This window comes from Centruroides vittatus, unplaced genomic scaffold, assembly GCF_030686945.1.
Source record: "Centruroides vittatus isolate TY-2023 unplaced genomic scaffold, ASM3068694v2 contig_620, whole genome shotgun sequence".
Classification (NCBI taxonomy): Eukaryota; Metazoa; Arthropoda; class Arachnida; order Scorpiones; family Buthidae; genus Centruroides; species Centruroides vittatus.
Window position 1 is genome coordinate 2,447,440 of NW_027122381.1, and position 10,562 is coordinate 2,458,001.

Genomic DNA, 10,562 nt, shown 5'->3' on the forward strand with positions numbered 1-10,562 from the left:
TTCCTTCGAATTTAGCCGTACACGAGAACATTTTTTACTATTATTTATTATACACTTAATACGAACGGTTTGTCTCGGGTGGAAACTGAACGATACGAAGTAACGGCGAGAATCCGGCCAACGAAACGTGTTTCGTTTTCTCCGCAGCGTGGCTATAGGAGGCCTCGGTTGGTCGGTAACGCAATCCGAAGGAAGTGGCGGTCGGAGGTTTTGGCCTTTTCAGAATTTTGCAATTTCTACGGGAATCCGGCGCGGGTCGAACCGATCGTTCGTTTCGCTGGAAAGTGACTTCGGCCGCCCTCTTTTCCTGCCGAAACGAAAGGAAAGGGCGGAAATTCGTCGACCTTCCTCCGGTATCCGACGATTTCGGTAATTTTGAGGGAAGTCGGACGAGACGGTTCCGGGGAATTTCTCTTCGGGAATTCCCGAAGATGCTAATCGGAGACGGCAGTCCAATTACCGAAGAAAAGGCGCATTTGTTTCCTCCTCCGACTTTCTACTCGGACCCTGTGTCTTCCGCTAAACTGGCCGCCAAAAGCAGTTTCGTGTTGTTTAGTCCGACACTTCGACAGATGTAATTTGCATATAATCGCAACTATTGTATAATAGAATCGTTAATAATAATAAGAGAACTTTGACCTTTGATAAAATGGTATCTTTGTTTAATTTTTTTAAAAAATTGTTGGCAATGGTAATAGTAACGTTTGAGCTTTGAGAATTTTTTTAAATGGAGACTCGTAAAGGATCGACTTGCCCTTAAAGTGTCACGTTGTTGTTGATTTTGGGCTTTTAATTTCTTGTTCTCCTCGGAGAGATTGAGGAAAGCGGTTTTTAGTCGATCGAAGGGAGGACAGCCTCTCCGAGATTTTACCTAATTTTATCTTTTAGCGTTTTACTAAAATTCTCGACGGGTCCAGAGTGGCTTGGTAGCTTCGATCCTCCGGTGGAAGACCTCGTCCACGGTTTCTAATGACAGCGAATTACCTCCATCTCTATCCATTATTCTGTAAGTATTTTCTATTGATTTTAATTTTAATTTATTTTAAGTCCTATGGGGCCCTAGCGCCCCGTACCGGAACATCGAAAGGAAAGAACTTACCAAATAGTCCAACAGTATACTTTCGAAGATGGCACTAGAAAGACGGGGAAGATTTAAACCTAGACTCGGATTACTATTGTTAAAGAAGAGGTCAGACTACCAAAACGCCCAATGAGGTGGAAATAACCAGTAAAGGACGTCAATTCTATTCTACTTAGTCTAATATTATAACACTTTATAACGCAAATTTTTGTTTTATAATAAAGCTCCAGGCGAGTATGTTTATTATTTAATAAAGAGAAAGTGGTATATTGACCTGTTTCCAGACGGAGAAGATAGGAATTTACCGTTTATTGGAATGTTTTATTACACCGTACTATTACCGTTAGACCACGTAGTTCGTGTAAAGCGTAAAAGAGGAGTGAATAAAATATGTATTTTACTTGGTTCTTTTGTTTTATTCGCAACTTTACAACAGCACCCGTGCAATACTTTGTTTCGTAGTCGTACGCCATATTTTCTATATAATTTTTTGTCGTGGCGATCCTAAAGATATCGGTCCATATCCTTTGTCGCCAACCTAATGTAGGTTGCAGTTTCTTACAAAAATTCAAATTTTGTTCTTAGCATAATCTGTAAAGACAACGTAGGTTCTTAGACTGAGGAGAGTTGAAATCCAAAGAACCTCGTTCATCACGCGAAATAAAGATACTGTTTTTGTATCTTTGTGCGCTGCCTTTAGCCATGAACATCGCGCTTTGTTTGTAGCAAGTTGGGTATCAGCTTCTGTGACTATTTTCTTCCCGCGAAACGTATAAACTCATTGGCTAGTATTAATAGTTGGTGATGGTGGATGACTTTCGGGAGCTCTTTTAAGTATTACCGGCAACTATTCGGACGTTACAGACGCCGAGAAAACCCGGAAAACTCCACGTGGCCAGCCCCTCCTAGCCAGATGCGAACCCACGACCGAATTCCTAGTGTTCGGGGAACGGAACCGCTCGGCCACCGGCTGACCGATACTTCGTATTCTATTAAACACCCTTTAAGTTATCCAACCGAAGCATCGACATAATCACTGGCAGTAGGGTGGTCCTTCACCAGATCCAGAACAGGAACGTTAATTTGATTATCATAAGTGAGTCAATTAACCTCCTTATTAGTTTGCAACAGGAGATGCAGATTAACTTCTACTCGATTAAAGGCCACTCCAATAACAACTGAAATGACAAGGCCGATCAATTGGCACTGGAAGGACTGCCTCCTTCTCTTTCTCCCTTATCTCCACCTCCTGGATGTCTGATAAGTTAAATTAGCAAACCGTCAAAAAGTGGCAGGACGAATGGGATTCTAGAGACACTGCTAGGATCACCTACGAATTCTTTCCAAAGGTCACCTCTTCCATTAATGGGTGTCTGGCACCCTCCTTCCACCTAACCCAGTTGCTAACTGGGTACGGAAACTTCGGGGCCTACTTGAAAAGGTTTCCGAGAGTAGGTGATGGCAAGTGTACACACCGTCCGGACAATGACGAAACCTCCTTACATCTGCTTTTCCACTGCCAGAAATACGAGGAACAAACGCCTACAACTTGTGACTAACGTTTTCAAAGACAATCTTTCTTAGCCCTGCCAACCTTCCATCCTGCTAGAAAACAACAGATACTACAACTATTTACTGGACTTCATTAAACATCTGGACAATTTCAAGTACCATCAGACTCAGCAGAACCACACAAACTGAGATCTTCCCGCCAGTTCTGCATTCACTGTGTGCCGCAACATTATCCTCTGTACCATCACACTAGTGATGCCTCTCCAACTATGTACTTTTACCGCGCCTCATATAGCCTATATAAATGTTTTATATACTATTTCCGCTGCGCGGGAATTTCTGTAAATATTACATTCTCTTTAAAAACTGGTTCTGGCACGGCGCTTACGAGACCCACTTTCTTCCGCTTCCTTTCCCCACTATCCATCCACCTCTTCCCCCTCTTATCCCTATCCCCATCCTCATCTTTCTACTTCTCATCCCTTTCTTCACCAAGGCTATGCCTAACGGCGCAGCCTTTATCTTTTCCACCTATAACCTACCGTTACCACCAGACGGCGCCGGACCGCGACTTTGGCTATTTACTTCAACGTCAACACGCTATATTAATCTTAAACGTAAGGGTAAAATTAACACGACGTACATTTTAATTGCGGTATGTATCCGAATATACACAAGATGGTCTTTGTGTAAAAAACACCACGCAGTAAAAATAGCGCGCGTTCTCTAACGAACTTAAAGAACGTAAACGGCACCAACCTAGGCATTAAAATATAATAAATGTTTAAAATAAAAAAAAACTTAACTTATTCGAAGGGTAACGACGTCATCTTTCCCTCTTACTTTAAACCCGCTCCGCAATTCGGGCCTTTTTCGTCAAAAAAACCTAGTTCTCGTCGGTAAAAAATGTTCCGTCCGACAGGGTCCGCAACGCCGCACACCACGAAGGAGTTACCTTCGGCTTTCCTTTAACCGGCACCGCGAAACGCCCTTAAATGCCGCAATTTTGCGCCGGATCCATATTTTCCCTTCCGGTATCCCACCCGAAATTATTTCAGTTGTACCGCATTTTCCGCTTCTTTATCCTCGGTAGTAGAACATTGGCCCGCCACCGTCTTCTTCTGGTCGGCATTTAAAGGGAATTGGTTTTCGTAATTTAGTCGTTTCGTTTAGACGAACACGGGGAATTTTCTATTTTAGGGAATTTCGGTTCTTAAAGGGATTTCTTTCATTTACGGGAAAGATAATTTTTCTTTAAAAATGAAATTTTTTTAATGAATTTCCGTCATAGACGTTTTCGGGAGAAAATTTAAAACGTTTCTGTCCAAAGTTAATTAATAATGGGTTTTAGATTACCATCGACATCCCATCCGAATTCTAAATCTAAAGTCGAGTAAGTTTTCGCTCTATCCAAAACGACACAAATCTCCTTGGCCTATTCTTTACTACCGAACGAGTGAAATCGGAAATTTTTAATAATTGTCCTTTTACACGCCTTCGGTTTATGGCGTGAGGTATGCGATGTCACTTTAACGCGGAGAAAAATGAATTACGCCAACACGTGGCTACGAAAAATGTACCGATAACAAGAAAAATTTGAAATAAAATAGAAGCGTTGTAAATATGCTAGAAAATAATACCGAAAGTATTGGCCAAGACAATTGATGAAAGCCGAAATTAAATTACGGGCATTTTTGACTCTAATAACGTACCTTTCGCAATTTTTTATCGACCGTAACCTTACTCGAAACAACCCTACGACCGCAGTAGTATAAAACTGTAAACAGTCCTTGAAAAATATAACCTTTCCACCTTCGGCTAGATCTAACGCGCTGGACTCGACGGCATCTGTAATAAAAAATCCTAAGATTTAAAAGAACGGTGACCAAACACAACTATTGTTTTATACAAAGCGAAACCAACGATTTAGTGGAATATCCGAAAAATATTCTATAATCAATTTTCTATTCTGATCGGATGTTAGAAATTCTTCGACTGTTTTATTACCGGTGAAACGGTAAATTTTCCAAACGTTTCCGGTAATTTTTAAATTTCGACTCTAAACGCGAAAATTAGCGCGCTCCGACCGATTGAATTCCAATTCTAGTGTTTCTTAGTGCCTGCGCTGGCATTCGAATAAACGTGTTCCGTTTTGTTCCCCCTATAACTAACGGCGGTATCGAGCATTGGGCATTAGGGGTTAAGGCCGGCGAATTTGTCAGTGTCAAATTGCCACTGGACGCGACCTGTTGGCGTCACAAAAGTGTTGTCAAACCGGCCAGTCGTCCAACGCCATTTTACCACTATCGAGTAACGACGTCCGCCATATTATTCCTTTCGTCTCTTTCACTCTTTGTCTTTGTTGATGGTTTATACGGAGTGCGCGGCTCATACAGGCTATGTACAGTACTCCGAGTGAACGAGAATAAGGACGCTACGCGTCCGATTAGCCGGCCTTATCGATGGAATGGCCATACGCGCGCGGGGAAATAATACCTTCCGGGAGGTTTTTTTTTATAGGAAACTGACCCCTATTCGGGCATTACAGACGTGAAGGAAACCCGGAAAACTCCACGTGGCCGGCCGTTCCGAGCCAGGCGCCAACCCACCACCGAACTCCCAGTGTTCGGGGACGAAGATCGCCTGGCCACTGGCGGGTCTTTCGTCTTTCATTACCGATAAACAAGCCAAGGCAGCCGATCCGCGGACGGAGGCGGCCATTTTTTCCCCTTGGAAATATTTGTATCGCGTGACCGGTTACCGGAAGAAAATATTACCGGGTGTTTTCTCTGGGCAAACATGGCGGGGAAAACCCGTCCGCCAATTGCGGTGGGGAACTGGAACTGATTTCTTAAAGCTGGACGAACACTACACGAATTTTTCGTATTCGTCCGTCTAAGAAACTTGTTTCCAAACGTTATATCACACTTTAAAGGCAATAAAGGACTGGAAAGTAATCGTTTAAAAGATAAATGATGACATAAACGCTTATACTGTCCTGGCTTTATATGAAAATAATCTAAAAGATTTTTTTTTTTAACTCTTTCCACCCTGTGGGCACTAAGAGGGCCTCTTTTAGTAGGCCCATTATGGGTTCGGCCAGGCCCACAATGGGGCGACCGGGTGGTGAGGGACGGGGCCCGACATATCCGAACGGACCACCCCCCGAAAAATTCCTGGGGATTATTCGAACCGTTCGGATTCGATCCCGGGTCCCCCAGCGCGGTAGGCTGCCACCTCGACCGCTCGGCCATCCGGCCATCAATCTAAAAGGTTTCGAACGGATAGTTAGAACTGCAGTGTATCCGAACTAAAGCCCATCTTTTATTGGGTGAGTTCTTTAATAGCGGTCGTTCCGCGTCGCCGCTACTACGGGAGTGCGCTGCTGTTCGTAGGCATTTATGAACACGGTGGAAGAAAGAAAGATGGCGGCGCCCACGCTATCGATAGTATCGTGATGGAGGAATCTATAATTCTAAAATATGAGCTTTTAAAGGCAAAAGAAGGGTCCCAATTGTAAAATTTAACCATGAAATGGGTTATTTATTGAAAAAGCATTCAAAATGGCCACGAAAAAAATTAGAATGCCGGCTACCATTCGAAAAAATGCGATAAGACACTTATATCACCGTGTGCGCTAACTCTCGCTTTCACAACTTCTAAACTTTTATTCATAAAACCACGTAATAGACCGGAAACAAAACTATCTGAGCCATGGAGGACGCCATTTTGCTTTCCACCGTAACTACTGCTACAAACGGCCGCACTCCCCCGGAATTTAGGAACGCGTTCCGCAGGAATTTTTAAACGGATGTCGCTGGCGCGGAGTTACGCGGAGGAATAAAAGAACGCACCCATTGTTAAAGTAGGTCTAGGTTTTAAAATTATTTAATATTCTATTTCAAAGCAAAAAAAACCTTCAATACTAGAATTATGTCCGATGCGTACCGTGTGTCACGTTAGAAAGTACGGTGTCAAAATTTTATCAAATCCAATAAAAATTTAACAAAACTTAATCTTTTACATCCAACACGTTTTATTTAACCTTTAAACCGGTCCACCGTGGAATTTTTCGGATTTTGGTCCGCATACGCCATATCGTTTCGTATACAAAATTAAAACGGCGTAACGGAGTTAACCACCGATCGTTAACTGCGGTTCGTGTTGGGCAAAGAGTTTTATCGACTAAAAGAATGTACGAATGAACCGACAGTCATTTAAGTGCCATTTATCCTTTTAAAAAATAACCTTGGTTTAGTATAAGTGTCGTTTATTTCATATTTTTTTCCATACACCGCGTTACCACTAAAAGTGTTCGACTTTAAAGCAACGTTTTTTTTTTACTCCTAATGGTAAAACGTAACACGTAGGCCTAATATTACGGCAAATATTTCAAAAATTGGTTATTTTGTCGAGATTTGGTTCTAAAATATAAAAACATGGAATTTTAGAGTAAAAACGAAATTTATTGACGTGAGGCACCACTGTATTTTTCTCAAAAACTGGAAAGATCATTTTTGCCAATAAATATAAAATATCGAGAGGAAGAATAGATAAACTGTCGACGATCCTTGTCGTCTCCCGACCACACTCGACAAGATAAGAAACGCGTCGAATTGACATTGTTGTTTTCTATGGCTACGCGAGTGTTACGGGTGTAAACGCGTTTCAATTTGTAGAAAAAGACGAATGTTTCGGTAGCCGTTTCGGACGCCATAATGAAAACTTTTAAGTGACATTGTCAAATAAAACTGTCCGGTCAACAATAAAACGTAAATGTAAAAGATAAAGCGCCAGATCCTTAAAATTAGCTTTTAGTTATCCCACAATCCGTATTCTTCTCTTTACGCTATTCGGATTTTCGCGTCGGTCTCTCTCTACTCCCAAAACCTTACTTTTGATTTAAATTCTATTAATACGCTTGTTTCTAAAATGTATTTACCAAGTTCGTTTAATCCGGCATTTGTTTCTATTAATATATCAAAGATTCCTACAGAAATTTCGCAAGTATCGTCGAAATAATTCTAAAGTTCGCGTTAAAATGAGTTTTGTTTCGGTAACGACCGTAACTGCCCGGATTACGGGAATGGCATCGTCGATACTGAGCTACCAACCGCGTTTTATTCGTTCCGTCGTTTACGTATACGCCGAGGCAAAAATTGAAGCTAGATGGCGGCGGTCGATGGTCAGACTATTCTTATAACACCTCGGTAAGGCGGGAAGGCAAAGATGCTCCTTGGACCCTAAATCCTGGAGACTTGTTCCGTGCTAATAGTCTAAAGGAGGATGCTCACACGCGGCGCGGCGAGAAAAAGAGGTGTCGCAAACGCGTTTTCGCCGCGCGGCAGCGCAACCGCACCAGCGGCAATCCGCTTACATTTCGGCGCTCGCGTTCGGTATTCGAGATGGCGAACGATACCGACGCTGCCGCTAACCACGTGTTTACAAATTTTGTTTCGTATGGCTTACTTTATTGAGCTAGAAAATTTTGTCGAAGATTTTGGATTAGAGATTTTTTCGTGGATGGAGAAAGAACTGGTGTGCAAAATAGGCTTATTCCTCGATAAAGAATACTATTTCGAGTAAGATTCGGATGTTTCGTTCTTTGAATTAAATAATATATGATTATTTGCGTAGAATTTCTGTTAGATTTATTATCCTCTCTTCTTTATTCTCATGTTAGTTATCTGGGTTAACCGCGTCGAACTTTTCGCCATTAAAACACCGCGTGATTGTATTTTCTCACGTGACTACTAGACGAACTGTAATTGGCTGATAGAACGCGTCTTGCCGCGAAAGATAGAATTCGACCAACTTTTGTGGCACGAGAAAAGCGGCACAAAATCGACTTCTGCGGCGACGTCATTCTGCCGCTTTTCCTTGCCGCGCCGCGTGTGAGCGTCCTCTTTAACAATAGATATTTTGCCACCGGCGCGGAAGTCCGAAAATTCTTCTCGTTTACACCTTCTCCCACCCACCGCGGACAGATAATCGAGAGAATTTCGTTTTCTGGAAATAGTTTTCCTTTAATCAGTTAGTTTTCCTCGTCCATCTTTCCACCGCGATTACGCTTTTATTCTCTTAGCCGACAATAATCGACGGCCGTAAAACTCCAAAATACTGCATTAAGACGCGTCGACACCTACGCTCGGTAATTCCAGGGTTTTTAATTTTGCTTATTTAAATAAAATTTAACTAGCGGGTGGGCCCGGCGTTGCTCGGGCAAAAGTAACCATAGCGAAGATTAAGATTATTACGTTACAGTCAACCTTACCCGTTTTCGCAGAATGCGAGAATTGGGTTTCTCTGTTTCCGGACTAATTGGAGAATTTTTAGATGGCTCTAAAAATATGTTCGATTTCCCGCAAAAACGAAAAAAAACTGCATCCGCGTCTCGCACGTCGCTTTCTCTTAACAATTCCATCGTTACTTAACATTTTCATTGTTACTCGACACTTCCATCGTCGATGGAAGTGTTAAGCCTTAATCCCGTCCCTCTCCCCCGTGGGGAGGAATTTCGAAAAATCCCTTCTTAGTGCGCGTCCTCGTGACGTACCCTAACTGCGTACCAAATTTCGACTTTCAACCCCTTACCGTTTTGGCTTTGCACCGATTATTACTATTATTATCAACTCGTCTCGATTATATATATAGATTAGATTTTGGAAAAATTACCGTAAATAACTTTCTTGACTTCCGGAATAGAAAAACAAACGTTAGTTTCCTCCAGTGTTATATTGTTCGTTGGTGTATTATTAACGCGTTTTCGTCTCGAACTTCGATTAATTAAATTTCGACGCGGAGACAACGGCGAAGATTTTGAGATTTTCGGACGATTCGTCTTTCGAGTGTAAGTCGACGATACGAAAAATTATCCGAACGATTTTTAAAATCCCGGACATTTATTCGCGCGGTTTCCCCGATTAATTATGAAAAAATGCATCGGTCTAACGATTTCTATCGTTCGTTCTAATCCTTAAGTAGGCGAAAAACACCGGAATTATTACCGGCATTAATAGCTTCGCGGCTTAGACTATTTAACACTTGGCTGGCCAAATGCTTCGGTAATCGCCGCTAGTCGGTTCGGTGTAAGACGAGTATTTAAGCCGTGCCCGACAAAAGTACACGGTAGATATAAACGATAACGGCGGAACGAATTTTATGCTTTAAATAATATTTCTTCGTAACTACCATGGGCCGAAAGTCGAACGACGGAAAACCTTGGTCGACTTTTTCGCGGAGCGAAAAGACCTCGATTCCAAAGCACGAGATTCCAATTCGATGGGTTAGGACGGGCCTACAGATATAGCGATTAATTTACTTTCTACTCTACCATCGGCCGTCCTCGTATAGGAAAAGTTCGATTAGCGGCGCGGAGTCGTTTGGAGAGAGAAATTAGCCGACGATAGAAGATAACCTATCGGCACGTAATTAGTTAGCGCTTAGGTAAATCCCGAATATAAAGAATCGTCACCGGCCGTTCGTTACAATAGGAGCGTATCCGTAACGTCGGCCAATTCCCGCGTTCCATCGACACTCCGACCGTAGAAAACAATAAGCCAAAGACGGGACGCAAATATTTACTGGGATTTCTGTTTCCTCTAAATCTCGCTAGAGGCGTTTCGCTCCCGCTTCCGCCATTTCGCTTATTCGGCGTCTATTTTCGACAAACTTAAAACAAATCGCGTATTTGTAGCCACGGGATTCGAGGTTATTCCGCCGGACAAAGCGGTCGCTCCAGCGCCACAAACGACGTATTCCGCCTAAGTCGAACGATTACTTCTACGTATCCGGAAGACGCGTTTCCGTCTCACGCGATTAGAATGCCGAAACCTAGGCAATAAGATTATTCGTTATCGATATTCCCCGCCAATATTAAGTAGGAGCGATTTCTTTTGTCGCTGGCGTAGAATTAAAAAAAACGATTAAATGTTTCGTCTTTTATTATCGTAACGAACGTCACGGAGTG